Raw genomic sequence first — 13,504 nt, 5'->3', positions numbered from 1 at the left:
TGTTTCTTTGCAGTACTTACTACTTTATGACACTGTATCTTCTTTCTATTCTTCATAGTTTCTTTCCCCACAGCGTGTAAACTCCAGGAGAGGAGGGCGGGTCTTTGGCTTATAGGGGCTGTACCGCAGAGCCCTGCCGGCCGGCAGCACAGTGTGGGGGCTGAGTCAGTGTTGCGAAGCCTGGGTTGCCCCCAGGGTACGGAAGCCGAGGGTGGAGCCAGCCTCAGGACCTCACACCCTGCTCCTCCACCAGCCCCTGTCCACAGTCCCTCTGCCCCACAGCGGGAAGAACCTGAGAGGGTTTGTTTAAAAGCCTACTGCTGCTTCTTCATTTATTTGTTTGTGGTCTAATAGTTTCCCCTTTGTTTTATCCAATGCACTTAATCTTTCCAGTTTTGACCTTTTTCTTTTCTTTTTTTTTAAATTAAATTGTTTTTCAATTACAATTGGCCTTCCATATTACTTGGTGTTGGTTTCAGGTGTGTGGCACAGTGGCGAAATGTACCTTGAGCCCAAGTCAGACTTTCCCAGGAGCCTCTCCCTGTCTGCCACGCTCCCCGGTGGTTGCCACCGCCCTGACCTGGTCGGGGCAGCCGCTTTCCGGCTCTGCCCACCGGGAGCTGCAGTTAGACACTCATTTGACTTAACGACGCACCCTTGCACCAGCCTCAACTTGGGACGGAAGCCTCGGGGAGCGATACCCACTCTGACCACACAGAATGTAGTTGGATATTTTCGATTCTGCTCCGTTATCGTGAACTTGACCCCCCCGAATGGATGTGCAGGACACTGATGTGTTAACATGTCACAACCTGCTGTTCCCACTGTTGAAAGGTTCTGGTCCTGAGTAGAAACACCAGTCCTGCAAAACACAAAGACTCTGTTCTAGAAAAAATAACTCACATTTTTTTGAGGGGGGGGTCATCCTATGCCAGGTGCTGTTCGATCTCGGCAGCAATTCTAAGAGCTGAGAGCCATTATCAGCGTCCCTGTGTTTCCGATGAAGAGACTGAGGCACAGAGAGGTTAAGTCACATGCCTGAGGTCACACAGCCCTGCCTGGCAGGTCGGGGCAGTCTGGCTGCAGGGAAGAAGCCCTTAACCCCGAAGCTTCACCGCACTTTCCTTGGCCAAGGCAAAAAGACAAGGGTTTGAGCTGGGCAAGTTTTGCTCTGCCTGGAAGGGAAGGACAGGCAGCAAAGCGGGCTTCCCGCCAGGACGGGGCATGGAGGCAGGTGTCTGGAGTCGTTTGTTTGTTCGTGGAGGCGCTGAGGAAGTGCCCCCCCCCACCAGCTTGCACCCCAGTACCCGGTGCTAAGCTTGGCTCTGGCTGCCCTGAGATAACCCTGCTCATAAGCATGCGTGGGTGTCAGTGGTGAAGCCGCTGGAGGCTGAACGAGGCAGAGCTGCTAACTGCGAGTGGCTTCGGAGGCTTTGCTGGCTCTTGGAGGGGGACGTTCGCAGGAGTGGGTGGCAGGGATGAAGGAAGCAGCGTGGAGGGCTGTGGCCTGCAGCCTCGTCTGTGCATCGGAGCCTGAGTCCTCCGTCCTCTTGTAAACGAAGACCTGCTTTCCTTTCAAAAAACGGGGCCGAAGGCCTCCCCAGGCGGGAGCTCGGGCGGGCGCATATGGGTGCCATCCTTACAGTGAGGGGCCTCTTTTCCTCCGGGGCGGCTCTCGGTTCCTCACTGGTCCGCTTCACTCACAATTCGAAGGGAACGTGAAGTAGCTTCCTCCAAAGCACACAGGGCAGCAGTTAAAAGTAAAGTGAGAAAGAGCATCAGAAAACCATAGAGGAAGGAAGGGGGCAAGTCTATGAGGAACCTGGGGGAGAAGAGCAGCTGGGGGAGGAAAGGTGCCGACCTGACATTACAGTTAGCCCGAGTTTCCTGCCCCCTTCCCCCCGCAGAGGAGGCTGTCCGAATGTGTGGTTTCAAAAAGGAAGTTCATCGGGTTTTCGGGAAAGTGAAACTTTCGAAGGAGCGAGGATCTATCTGGAAGCCGTCAGACACTGGTGTGGCTGGCTCCCTCCGACATGATTCAGCCTTTCTCCGCCTTGCTGTACTTATCCATCCAGGGTGAATGATAAGGTCTACCTCGCTCAGCTGGGGCGTGTCCCAGTGCCAGACTCCAATGGCTGTCAGCGGATACCTATTCCATGACGAGTTCTTTTGGATGATGTGGAAATAGTCTTCCTCTGGCCGTTTCTTCCGATGAGCACTGAAAAGCAGGGACTAGCGTTTAAACTGCAGCCTCGCCAACGCAGGGCCAGGACAGGCGCTGGGACATCCCAGGAAAGGCTGTCCACCCTGCCGCCAGGTCTGAACAGGTCCATTTCTCCCCTGGCTTCTGGCAGGATCTCCCTGGAGGGGGCTGGAGACCCCTGCAAAGGACCGGTGATCCAGGCCCGTGGTCGGGGTGAGACCGGAGCCTCAGATGTTCTGTGAGAAGAACGTTAGGGTTCACTTCTGGTGACAGACCCAACCTTCTTCCCCAAAGGGACCGGTCAACCCTCCCGGCTCCCCCACATGTATCCAGTGGGGGGGGGGGTCTGGAGCCAGCAAACTGGGACCAGTGAAAACTCACTCATGAGTTTTAAGGTGCTCAAGCTCTCTCCCTCTTCCTGGCTAAGAACAGAAGCGGCTGTGCACCTCCCCTTGCTGCTGCCACTGCCGGGCCCAAGCTGGTGCCAGAAGGCCAGCCTTGGGTGGACAGAGCCTCTCTCCGAGCTTCGGTTTGCCCCTCCGTCCAAGGAAATCAAATAGCTGCTCGACCTCCCAGACCTGGCTGTGAATGGAAAGAAGGGGGAGGGTTCTATGGAAAGTCACCTCACAGCGTGATCTGATCATAAATTCCTAACTGCGCCAGTCACGGTGGGGAGTCATGCGCGCCCCAGGCCTACAACGTCTTTACTAAAAGGCTTTTCTGTGTCTTAAGCAAACCTTGTGCATTCAGGTTCATGCACCTCTGGAAACCGGATCCTAGGTTCCTGTCTTGATTCCAAAAGCATCGAAGAGACCATGAGGCTGGTGTTCTGAGGGGCATCTGAGATCTTGCTCCCAGCGTCTGTCTGCAGTTCGGCTTGAATAAACTATTTTTAAGATATTATGTATTCATTTTTAGAGGGAGGGGAAAGGAGGGAAAAAGAGAGGGAGAGACACATCAATGCCAGAGAGAAACATCGACTGGCTGCCTCTCAAAGATGCCCGGATGACAGGGACTGAACCCGGAACCCAGGCATGTGCCCTGACCAGGAACTGAACTGGTGACCTTTCGATTTGCCAGACGATGGCCAACCCACTGGACCACACGGGGTCTGCTCTCAAAAATTCTTTACAGGGGACCTTCCTTCCACTGAGAGACCAATCGATTAACCAGCTTACCCACCCCCACCCCCATATCCCAAAGTGATTTGAAGTCACTATTATGATCTTGAGGGGGCTAGGCCCCTCCCACCCTCTCTGCTCACCAAAGCTTAGAGGCCACCACTCCCCGGGGGACTGCGTTGGGTGCACTTGGAGCCTTTGCCCTGCTCCTGGCCTCGCCTGCCCTTCCTCACCCCCCACTAACCCCCCACTCTGCCTTTCTCTGGCCATTGTTGAAGTTCTTGGGTGTGTAAACCCGCAGTGCCTGGAGGGCTGGTATGGGCTCCATGACCTTTATTTGGTTGTTTTCCTTCGTATATATATTTTTATATATATACGAAGAAAAACTTGTTTTGAAGAAGGGCAAGGTGGAGCTTCCAGAGGCGCACGGGGTGACACACTCCAGCCGAAGTCGGGGTGGGGTGGGGAGGTGGGGAGGGCAGGGGAGCAGATGAGGCAGCAGGAGGACCTGTTGTTTTTCCTGTTGCAAGTAAAAAGGAAACAAAGTGGGAAGTGGAGTGTGCGGGCTGTCAGCGGGCGGGGCGCCCCCATCACGCCCCGCCCCCTCCCTCGAGGCTCACTCGCGCCCAGCGCCCTCGCTCAAGGCGGCCGCTGGGCCGAGCCATCCCAAGCCTGTCAGTGGCACCAGGACCGGTAAGCGCTGGCCTCCGGCTGCGTCTGGGGAGGTGGGGAAGAGGACCGGGGCCAAGGGCTTCAGGGAGCCTCGTGGAGCCGTGGGGCCAGCTCGCAGGGTCTCCCCGCGCGCACAGCCGGTGCGCCCTGTCCAGTGCGCATCCCCTCGTCCAGCGAGCCCGGCTAGGGGCGCCCCGTGGGAGGGCTGCTGGGGCCTGGGCGGGAGCTGAACTAGGGGCCCCGGGGCCGCCCCCGGTGCGCTCTCCTAGAGGGGTGCAAACAGCTCCGCGGCTCGGCGGCAGAGTCCCAGCTCCGCTTTCAACGTTGGGGCGGCCTCGCGTGCACCCTCCGAGGCGCGGGAGGTGGGGAGCGCTCAGCTGAGTGCGCCCTGTCTTGAGCACAGGCGAGCGGGACCAGGGGCCGCCCCAGGCAGGCTGCCGGCTGCGTTCGCACGAGCGGCGCCGATCCCCGGGCTCCGGCGGAGGCGGGGGGGAGAGGGACACGCACTCTGTCCCGGCGCCCGGACCCTGCACGCCCTCCCTGGCATGCGAGGACCCGGGCTGGAGAGAGCCGGGTTGGGCTGTGCCGGGCGCTCGCTCCGGGCTCGTGGACCTGCGGCCGGGTCTGTCTCCTGTCCGGCCCGCCGCGCCGCGTGTTCACTGCAGCGGCGCCGAAATCAGCCCCCTGATCTGCGGCGGGTCCCGGGTTACAGCGGCAAGACCGCCTCCAGCTTTGCATTTCCGGACTCTCTTTCTTCTTCTTCTTTTTAATGCTCTTACCCGTAATTCAGCCTGAATGAGGCTTTTTTTAAAAATCGAGTTTCCTGTTTTTATTTAGGCTTCCTCCTCTGCGCGTCTTTATTTTGAAATCCTGGCGAGGGGAACAGGGAAACCTTTCGTGGCGACCAGGGGGCACTGAGTCCAGGCTGCGCTCTGCCCTGGTGGGGACAGGGGGATCCCGAAGGCTGAGAGAGGGCTGCTGGGAGGCCTCGAAAGGCGCGCTTTCTCAAGTGGAAGAGGATCAGGATGGGGTTTCCCAGGTCGGGGGTGGGGGACGCCCTGAGGCGGCCCACGCGCCACGTCCCGGTGCGGCTCCCTTGGGATCTGCCCAGTGTGCGGAGGAAGCGCTCTGGACCCCTCCGCTGATGGGGCAGCCTTCCCTTGGCTCAGGTGCCCCCTTGGAGGGAGCGCCGGCGGGCCTGGGACCTCCCCATACTGCCAAGTGGGGCTTCTTCACCCGGGCCTCTGCGGAGAAGCCCCCTCGGGCACCACCCTCAGAAACGCTCTGCACAGTCGCGCGTGTATGCAGGGCGGTGTTTCTTTCTGGGCGCGCGGGGAGCCCTCGCTCTGAAGTCTCGCTGCTCCGAAGGGACCTTCAAACCGAGAACCCAAACCCCCGCTCACTCCCGGAAGAGCCTGACAGTGCCCCGGGGTTCTGGTCCGGTGACTGATGCCCGAGGGACCTCCCCGCCCTCCCTTCAAGTCGATTCTTTTTTCACAAGGGTGTCCTCGGCTAACCAAGGGATGAATGGTGCGGCCTCAAGTTTCCAGTGGTCTCGGGCTCAGAACAGTTACCTGGCCAAACCACACTGTTTGCAAGTAGCTCTCCAGGATCCCGGCTGGTTCAGATGCCAAAGCGGTTACCAGCCGGAGGCTGCCCGTGCAGATTAGCTGGATGTGTGCGGACCGCTCTCTGGCGGCGGGGGTGGGGGGAGACTCGCTGGCTGTGAACGCACTCCTCTCATCAACCACCAGGTTTGACGGGTGGGATTAAGTGGGGGGGATGAAGAGGCTTCTGATTTACCGAGAGCTGGCACCAAACGCAGGGAGTCAGAAGCAGACCTTTCTCTTCTGACCTCCTAGCCTTTCCGAGTGCTGCGGACGTTTGGCTTCTCCACTTGAGGATGCGGCCGCCCTGGCTGGGTGGGCGGGGAGGGGGGCGGGCACAGCCCGGAGCCTCCGCGGATAGATTCCTTCTTGGTGCTTTCAGGGACTTCTCGGAGCAGCGGAGGGCGCTGCGGCGTGCGGGGCTGAGCGCTCTTCAAACCCAGCAGGCAGCTGCCTGCTGCGCAGACAACCTCCTTCGCAGCCCCGCTACCCACGCCTCCTTGCCCGTGTTTAGAAACAGCACTGGCCTCTCCGAGAATGTAGACGTTTCTGGAGTCAGGGCGAGTGGCCCCTTGCAGCAGCACAAGCTGCTTTTCTGCGGCCCCGGTCCAGGTGCATGAAGCCTGTAGCGGCCTGCGGGCGCCTTCCTTTCTCTTGCTCTACTAGGTGTGGCGAGTGTTTACGAGGTCTCACTGGGAGCCCGGGGCTGTGCTGAGACCCAGCGGGCGCCTCCTCCTGGGGGGCGGGTTGGGGGGGGGGAGCGTGGGGCGGGAGATTGCAGGGCACACAGTCTACGTGGAATCGGAGACCAGCTGCAGACCCATTACCTTCCGCGCCCGGCAGCCCAGCACGGTTGTGGACAGGAGGTTTTGGGGGGGTGTAAGTGGGGGGGGGGTTGAGGAGTCAGTTCCTGCTTCACCTTGTTTTTCTTCAATTGCACAGTTAAAGGGAGAAGTGAATGTGCAACTTGTGAAGCGATTCCCCTTTGGCCGGCTGATTTTTCAAAACCATTTTTGTTTAGAGAGCAGTTTCCCTGGGGCCAGCTGCTTCTGTGGGCCTGACCTGGGGCCTGGGGCCCCTCCGAATGCTTCCTTCTTTAGCGCAGCTCTCAGCCCCTCCCTGGGGGTCAAATGCGATCCTCCGCACTGCTCCTGGGGGACATGCCCTAGCCCTGTCCCCGTCCCTGGCCCAGGACCCAGGGACTTCTGGGAGACTGAGCGCTAGCCAGCCAGCCCGCTGCAGGAGCCTGCCCGCCTTGTTGGGAAGGAGACAAACATTCTCGTCTTTAAGTGACAAAGGTTGCAAGGCTCCTTCTCTCCTGGCAGTGAACTGTCAAAACGGAATTTTCTTACTTTGGTTGGTGGAAATCCCCCCGCAATCATATCAAAAATGCTGCCAGTTTCAAGATGGAAAAAAAAAATTAAAACCGGGAACCTCCCTCCTCACTCTTTCCTCGCAGACAAACACTGTTTTTCTGTGGTTTGTCCCAAACTGCAGCCACTCTTCCTCCCCAGGGCCTCACTGTGACCGCCCCACCCCGAGCAGTGCTGGCTCTCTGCGTGTGAGAACCACTCGCCCCCCAGGAGTCGTGAGTTCACCCCTCAGACGAGGTCAGGGCGGCTTCCAGAAATGGGTGCTTTCCAAGGCTGCGTACTCTCCGAGCCCGCCCAGAGGGAGAGTGATTGGAGGGATGGGTGTGGCGTTTGTAAAATGCCCTTTCAGTCAGCTTCTGTTTCTCTCCCCTCGGGGGAAATTGCCTTCCATTCAGAAGAAGTGCCAGGAGAGAGACACGGGGTGAAGCCGTGGAAGGAAAGAAGCCAGCTGCCTGGCTCGGGATTTTCCGTCCTGAAGGGCTGCTGTGTTCCTTCCCCGTGGCCGCCGTAATGAATTTCCACACATTGTGTGGCTTAAACCGGCAGAAGCGTCTTCCCTCACAGTTCTGGAGGCCAGAAGTTCAAAACCAAGGTGTGAGCAGGCCCTGCTCCCTCCAGTGGCCTGGGGAAGGATCCTTCCTGGCCTCTCCAGCTTCTGGGGGCTCCAGGGGTCCCTGGGCCTGTGGCAGCACATGCCTGGTCTCTGCCACCGCTGTCACATGCCAGCATCTGTCCTCTTGGTCTCTTATTAAGACACCTGTCATCAGGTGGGGGCCCCGTCATCGGCATAATCCAGGATGAACCAACTCATTTCAAGACCCTTAACCTCACCACATCTGCAAAAACCCTTTTCCTACAAAATTATGTTTTCAAGTACAATTCACAGGTTGGGTCGGGGGTGGGGGGAGGTGAGGCGTGGATGTATCTTTTCGGGATACAGACAGGACTGTGTTCCTTCTGGTACTTTCTGGGGAAGCTGTTGTGCACAGTCATGTCTGCAGGGAACTGAATGCTCCTGGCCTCTGGTCCGGGCTGCTGTTTCCCCTGGGGACCTTACGCAAGAATGTCCCAGAGGTCTCTGCTGTCCCTTTGTCTCTAGTCTCTGTGTCCGCAATCCTGCTTCCCTTTCTCCCACTTTGCCTGCGAGTCAGCTGCCACCTGAGCAGTCAGCTTGGCCAGTAGCAGCCCCCCCCCACCCAGAGTCCCCATAAAGAGAAGATGCTCCCTAGGGAGGGGGCATCGCTTTGTGCTTTCTTATCAATAGGGAAGCAAGATTGAAGCCCAGTTATTGACACTGTGAAAAGTCGTTTGTAGGGATAGGGGTGGGGCAGGGGGGTACAGAGTGGAGACCCAGGGGTTGTCACTCAGGAGTGTCACTGGGGGCATCCAGACTGGGCCTTAATCTCAGCTGCTTTTTATCGCTCAGTGACCTTGGGCAGCTGGCTTACCCGAGCGAGTTTCCGAAGTCCCCAGCAGGGCCTTGGAGCAGCGATGCCCACTGCCAGGCCTCAGGTCTCCTATCTTGCCTTGTGGGAGGTGCCCGGCACACAGCAGGACATGCAGTGTCCATGGAGGGTCTCGGAGGTCGTGGGGGGCCCACAAGTAACGTTTTACTATCCCACCATCCTGACATAGCCATGGCCAATTTGGGCATCTTTTTAAATTTTTCTGCATCCTTAATTTCCACGTGACCGGTAGGCAAGTGCTTTCTTATCTTAAGTTTTACATTTCACTTGTGATAAAATACACATAACCAAATTCACCATTTGTCAGTGTTGTGTCTGTGGTATTTAGTGTCTTCACACTGTTGTGGCTGAGGCCACCTCTGCCTCGGCTCCAGAACGTCCCATCTCTGGAAGGTTACCATAGTCACCCGCCAGGCACTCACTCCCCTCTCCCTTCTCCCCCTCCCCCTCTCCTGTCTCCCCCAGCCCCGGCAGCCACCCCTGTACTTCCCATCTCCATGACTTTGACTTTGACTACCCTTGGTAATCACATAAGTAGAATCCCACAGTATTTGCCCTTTAGCGATTCATTTATTTCGCTTAGCATGATGTCCTCAAGTTTCATCTGTGTTGTAGCGGGGGGTGCAGTTTCCTTGCTTGTTAAGGCTGAATAATAATACTCCACTGTCCACACGGACCACGTTCTGTTCACCCGTCCCCGGGTCCACAGGCACCCGCGTTGCTTCCACTCTCTGGCTCTTGTGAATAATGCGCTGTGAACGCAGGTGTGCAGACATTAGTTCACTTCCTTGCTTGGAATTCTGTTGTGTATACACCTGGGAGTGGAATTGCTGGATCATGTGGTAATTCTACGTATAAGTTTCTGAGGAGCGAGGCATATGCTTTTGTAATTCACTTTTTTGGTCATTTATTTTTAAATTATACCGGGTCTGGCAGAAGTAACGTCTGCTTGAGTGTGATTGGTAGGGTAATAAATAATACGGGTGTGATAACTTATAGTTTTAATTTGAACATTTTACCTAAAATATCGTACAATGTGCTTGAGTGTGATAGTGATATGTTACAGAATTATATGCTTGTGATTTTGCAGTAAAAGATCGTGTAGTTTAAAAAAGGCATTATTTGTGTGGGACCCTGCAGCCGACATGCAATATCATATTATTAGTTCAGGTGTGCACTGCCGTGATTGGACATGTCGATACCTTACGAAGCAACCCTCCCATCAGTCTGGTGCCCACAGAGCGTTTCTGGCTGTGTCCCCTGTGCTGTACTTGACGTCGCCATGACTGTCTGCGTACCTGGCCGTTCGTACTTATTGGACCCCCTTGTGAAATTCGCTTTTTTCTGGAACGTTGGCTCCTTAACGTTTTCCACATTGCTTCATAACCTAGCCATCTTTTTAGTGGCAGCATAAGTGTCCTAAACAAGGTCCCCCTCATTTTCTCAAGCACCCGTTAGGGGACATTTGTTCACTTCCACGCTCACAGGTGCACACACCACTCCCAAAATACTGTAAGTGCCGTTTCCAGGCGTGTGACTTTTTCCAGTCAAAAATGACCACACCGAAGGCAGTGGACGTATTTCTAGCTCAGAGCTCAGCGGTCGTCCAAGAAAGTTATCGGACCGATTTATCTTATACGGCAGTTTCACGAAACTTTTTTTCGGCATTGAATAATACTGAAAAAAATGTTTTACTAATACATCTAACAGGTGGTCGTCTTTTTTTAAGATTTTATTTATTTTTAGAGAGAGGGGAAGGAAGGGACAAAGAGAGGAGAGAAACACAGATGTGAGAGAGAAGCATCGATTCTCGCACACCCCCCAGCGGGGGACCTGGCCCACAGCCCAGGCATGTGCCCTGACTCGGAACCAAATGGGTGACCTTTCAGTTCACAGGCTGGTGCTCAGGCCACTGAACCACACTAGCCAGGGCTAAAGGGTAGTCATCTTACATGTGTTTCTTTGATTGCTAACAACAAGGTTAGATAGTGTTCTTTCCGGTTGCTAGCTGTATGGATAGAAGGAGGTTTGCAGCATTGAAGCCCTTGAACTTTGGAATTGGATGGATTCAGAGTCATACTGTAGCTTCCCCACTTCCCAGCTGTGTGACCTGGAGTGGAATTCTCCCCTGCTCTGACCCTTGGTTTCCTCTTCTACAAAAGGAAGCTAATGGAGCCATTCCTAAGGTTGTCTTAAGAATTAAATGTAGTAAACTAGATGATGGACATCACCTAGTTGATACTTAGTAAATGTTAGCTGTTACTGTTTAATATCATCATTTAATCTAACAAGTCCCCATTCGCCCTCAAGGTCCGTCTTGTTGGAACCAGGAGAGATGTTTCACACTCAGCGGAAGGGATTTAGGTGAAGCACAGGGACCGACTTTCCTGCTCTAGAAGTTGCCGATGCTGGAAGGGGGCGGGGAGGGGGATGGACCACACCTGTGGCTGTCTGGCTGGATCCCGGCGTGGGTCTCCCTGGGACAAGGGAATGAACCGACTCTGGGTGATGCTTCCCCTGAGGGGCGAAGGGGGTCTGTGATGGCTGTGGGGACTCTTCGGGTCCCCAGGACCCTGTCCCCCAGTGATCCCCGTGGAAATAAAGACCTGCTAATGGTTGAGTCTAGAATTCCTCTTGGCGACTCTTCCCGCGCTGATGGCACCCGGGTGCTCCTCCGCCCAGTTTGGGGGCCGAGGTGGGCTCTCCTGGGCAGGGCCCCGTGCTTTGGCACCAGCTCTTTCTTTTCACGTCCGTGTTTCTTTTTCTCTTAATGTTGTTTTTTAAATTTATTGGTTTTAGAAAGAGAGAGGGAAGGAGAGAGGGAGAGAGAGATCGATTCTCAGTTCCACTTACTCCTGCATGCACTGGTTGTTTCTCGTCTGGGCCCTGACTGGGGATGGAACCTGTGAGTCTGCCGTGTCCGACGATGCTCTGGCCAACTGAGCTGCCCCACCAGGGCCCACATCATAGTTTGTCCACTTATCTACTTACTTCACTCTGCTGTGTAATTGCCCAGGTGAACGCCTAGCGTGGGCACATTTGGGAAGAAGCAAGGAGGACTCGTGTTAGCCTGCCGGGCATCCTGGCAGCCCGAGGGGTAGCCTGCTGGCCCTGCGGTCAGCACGCTGAGACCTCTGGTCGGGGTGTTTTGAAGAGGGAGTGGGGAGGATGATTCACCCCTGATTCTGCTGGTTAGAGATCAGGACGAAGGAGTCACAGAGCCAGGGCCAGAGGCGGGTCCGACTTAGGACTGCGGTCTACACCACACGGGGCCTGGCTCCGAAGGTGAGAGCGGCAGGACCCAAGGCGGGCACCAGCCCAGCTTCTTCGCCTGTGGCCTTGTCAGCAGCTCTGATGCTTAGGAGCTTTGCTCTTAGCCAGCTCGGATTGCCACCTTCGTTCATCTAGCTTGCTCTTTTTTTGTTTAATGATGATAATAATAATAACAACAACGACAACAATGACAGACACTTTGTAGCATCCACCGTGTGCTAGGCAATGTTTGGGCACTTTGGAAACACAAATTTAGCCAGTAGCCCTGGCCAGGCAGCTAGCTCAGTTGGTTAAAGCATCATCCCAATATACCAAGGTTTTGGGTTCAATCCCCGATCAGGACACATGCAAGAAGCAACCAGTGAATACATAAATGAGTGGAACAGCACATCAATATTTCTCTCTCTCAAATCAATCAATAATTTTTTTTAAATTTATTCAACATTATGTGATGAGTGTTATTGGGATCCCTGTTTTATGGAAGAGGCAACTGAGGCTTAGGAACTCACCGGGTGTGACCCAGCAGGCAAGTGGCAGAGCCTGCGTCTGGCCCTGTCCTGTGCTCTCTCCGCATGTGGCCCCTTGTTTCCCGGGAGGAGGCATGGAACTGGGGCCTGGGGATCACGAGCCCAGGGAGGAGGAGGAGCGGGTCAGTTGGCTGCGCAAAGGGCTTCCCAGCTCCCTTCCCGCCCGGGCCTCTGTCCCAGGGCATCATCCGCGTTCTCCCCGGTCCTTTGTCCCTGGTTGAAGTTGGCTTCCTGGGCGCGGTCCCTCTGCAGCGAGAGGGGCCAGGAGGAAGCAGCCCTGTCCCTGGCACAGCCACGGTCGGTGCCCACGTGCGCCCTCTGTCCAGAGGAAGCAGGGCCTGGCCCCGGAAATCTCAATCGCCTCCTTGCCCAACTCTCAGAACTTTTACAGGAAATCGACTAAGGGTTCTAGTCGGCCTCTCCCTGGACTGGCCTTGCAGCTGGAAGCTCCGTGGGCCCCGCTCTCCCCTTCGGAAATGGAAGGCCTGCCTCGGGGGTCGCCGTGCGGGTCCGGTGCAACGTGGACATGAGGCCCCTGAATCCTGCCGGCCTGCGGCGGGTGCTCAGTGGCAGGACAGTGGGAGGATGTGGTACAGAGGCACCTGCCAAAGACAGACTGACCGGACGATGGGCGACAGAGAGCTGTCCGGAGGACGCTGTCATCCCAGTACTGAGGGGGTGCCTGCTGATCCGGGTTTCGGGAGGGAAGGAGAGGCCGGATGTGTAAGCAAGGGGAAACCTGCCAAGTAGCAAAGACCTTGTGACGGGTCCCCTCTCCGTGGCCATCGTGAGTGTGTGTGTGTGTGTAGGTCCGTCTTGTAGGACGGAACCCTTAACCTGCAGAATATGATGTTAGCTCTAGGTAGATAGCATCAAAATTGAGTTGAATTCTTGGGCTTCCCATGGGTGTCCCAGAATTGTTTGTTGTTGGTGGGGAACTCCCCCCAGGTTAGAATTGGGCCCAGGGCCCCCATTTATCCACCTACCCTAGAACCTCACCTGCCGGTGGTTCCTAAGTTTACTCAGATTTCAAGTCCTTATGAAGAACTGCTGAAAATCAGGGCCCCTCCCCCCAGGAACTGCCCCCCAGGAACCGCCCTGTCTGTGAGGACACTCTCACAAGTAATTCCACTGGTTCTGGGTGTCCCCTGGGTTCATCCCAGACTGGAAGGGTGCACCGAAGGGCTGTTGGGGTCCCACCGCTGGCTTCTCTGCACTGCGATTCCGACTCCAAAACCAACCTCAAAGGCAGGACAGGGGCG

At 56.0% G+C, this 13,504-nt stretch overlaps 1 protein-coding gene and 1 long non-coding RNA gene across 10 annotated transcripts in view; one reads left to right on the top strand and one right to left on the bottom strand.

Annotated features, from left to right (window-relative positions):
• On the bottom strand, positions 1-6,266 carry LOC119064090 (uncharacterized). Of its 4 annotated transcripts, none has more exons than XR_008390691.1 (4): positions 2,964-3,892; positions 2,585-2,785; positions 813-2,439; positions 1-133 (listed from the first exon to the last, which is right to left on the bottom strand). It is a non-coding gene; the product is annotated as an uncharacterized LOC119064090 (long non-coding RNA). The 4 variants fall into 4 exon arrangements; XR_008390692.1 differs by lacking the exon at positions 1-133 and adding an exon at positions 5,571-6,266 and having other exon boundaries at positions 521-2,439; positions 2,964-3,089; XR_005085300.2 differs by lacking the exon at positions 1-133 and having other exon boundaries at positions 521-2,439; positions 2,941-3,892.
• PIK3CD (phosphatidylinositol-4,5-bisphosphate 3-kinase catalytic subunit delta) overlaps positions 3,930-13,504 on the top strand; it is a 44,823-nt gene continuing 35,248 nt past the window's right edge. For 4 of the 6 annotated variants that reach the window (XM_037165671.2, XM_037165668.2, XM_037165670.2 and 1 more), the window contains exon 1: positions 3,931-4,017. The gene's annotated coding sequence lies outside the window, so the exon portion shown is untranslated. Of the gene's footprint in view, positions 4,018-13,504 lie in introns of all 6 variants that reach the window. The other 2 variants (XM_037165669.2, XM_037165667.2) reach the window with 1 other exon arrangement.

This window comes from Artibeus jamaicensis, unplaced genomic scaffold (genome assembly GCF_021234435.1).
Source record: "Artibeus jamaicensis isolate MK-2021 breed Jamaican fruit bat unplaced genomic scaffold, CSHL_Jam_final scaffold_847, whole genome shotgun sequence".
NCBI lineage: Eukaryota > Metazoa > Chordata > Mammalia > Chiroptera > Phyllostomidae > Artibeus > Artibeus jamaicensis.
This window is presented reverse-complemented; position numbering and strand designations above follow the sequence as displayed.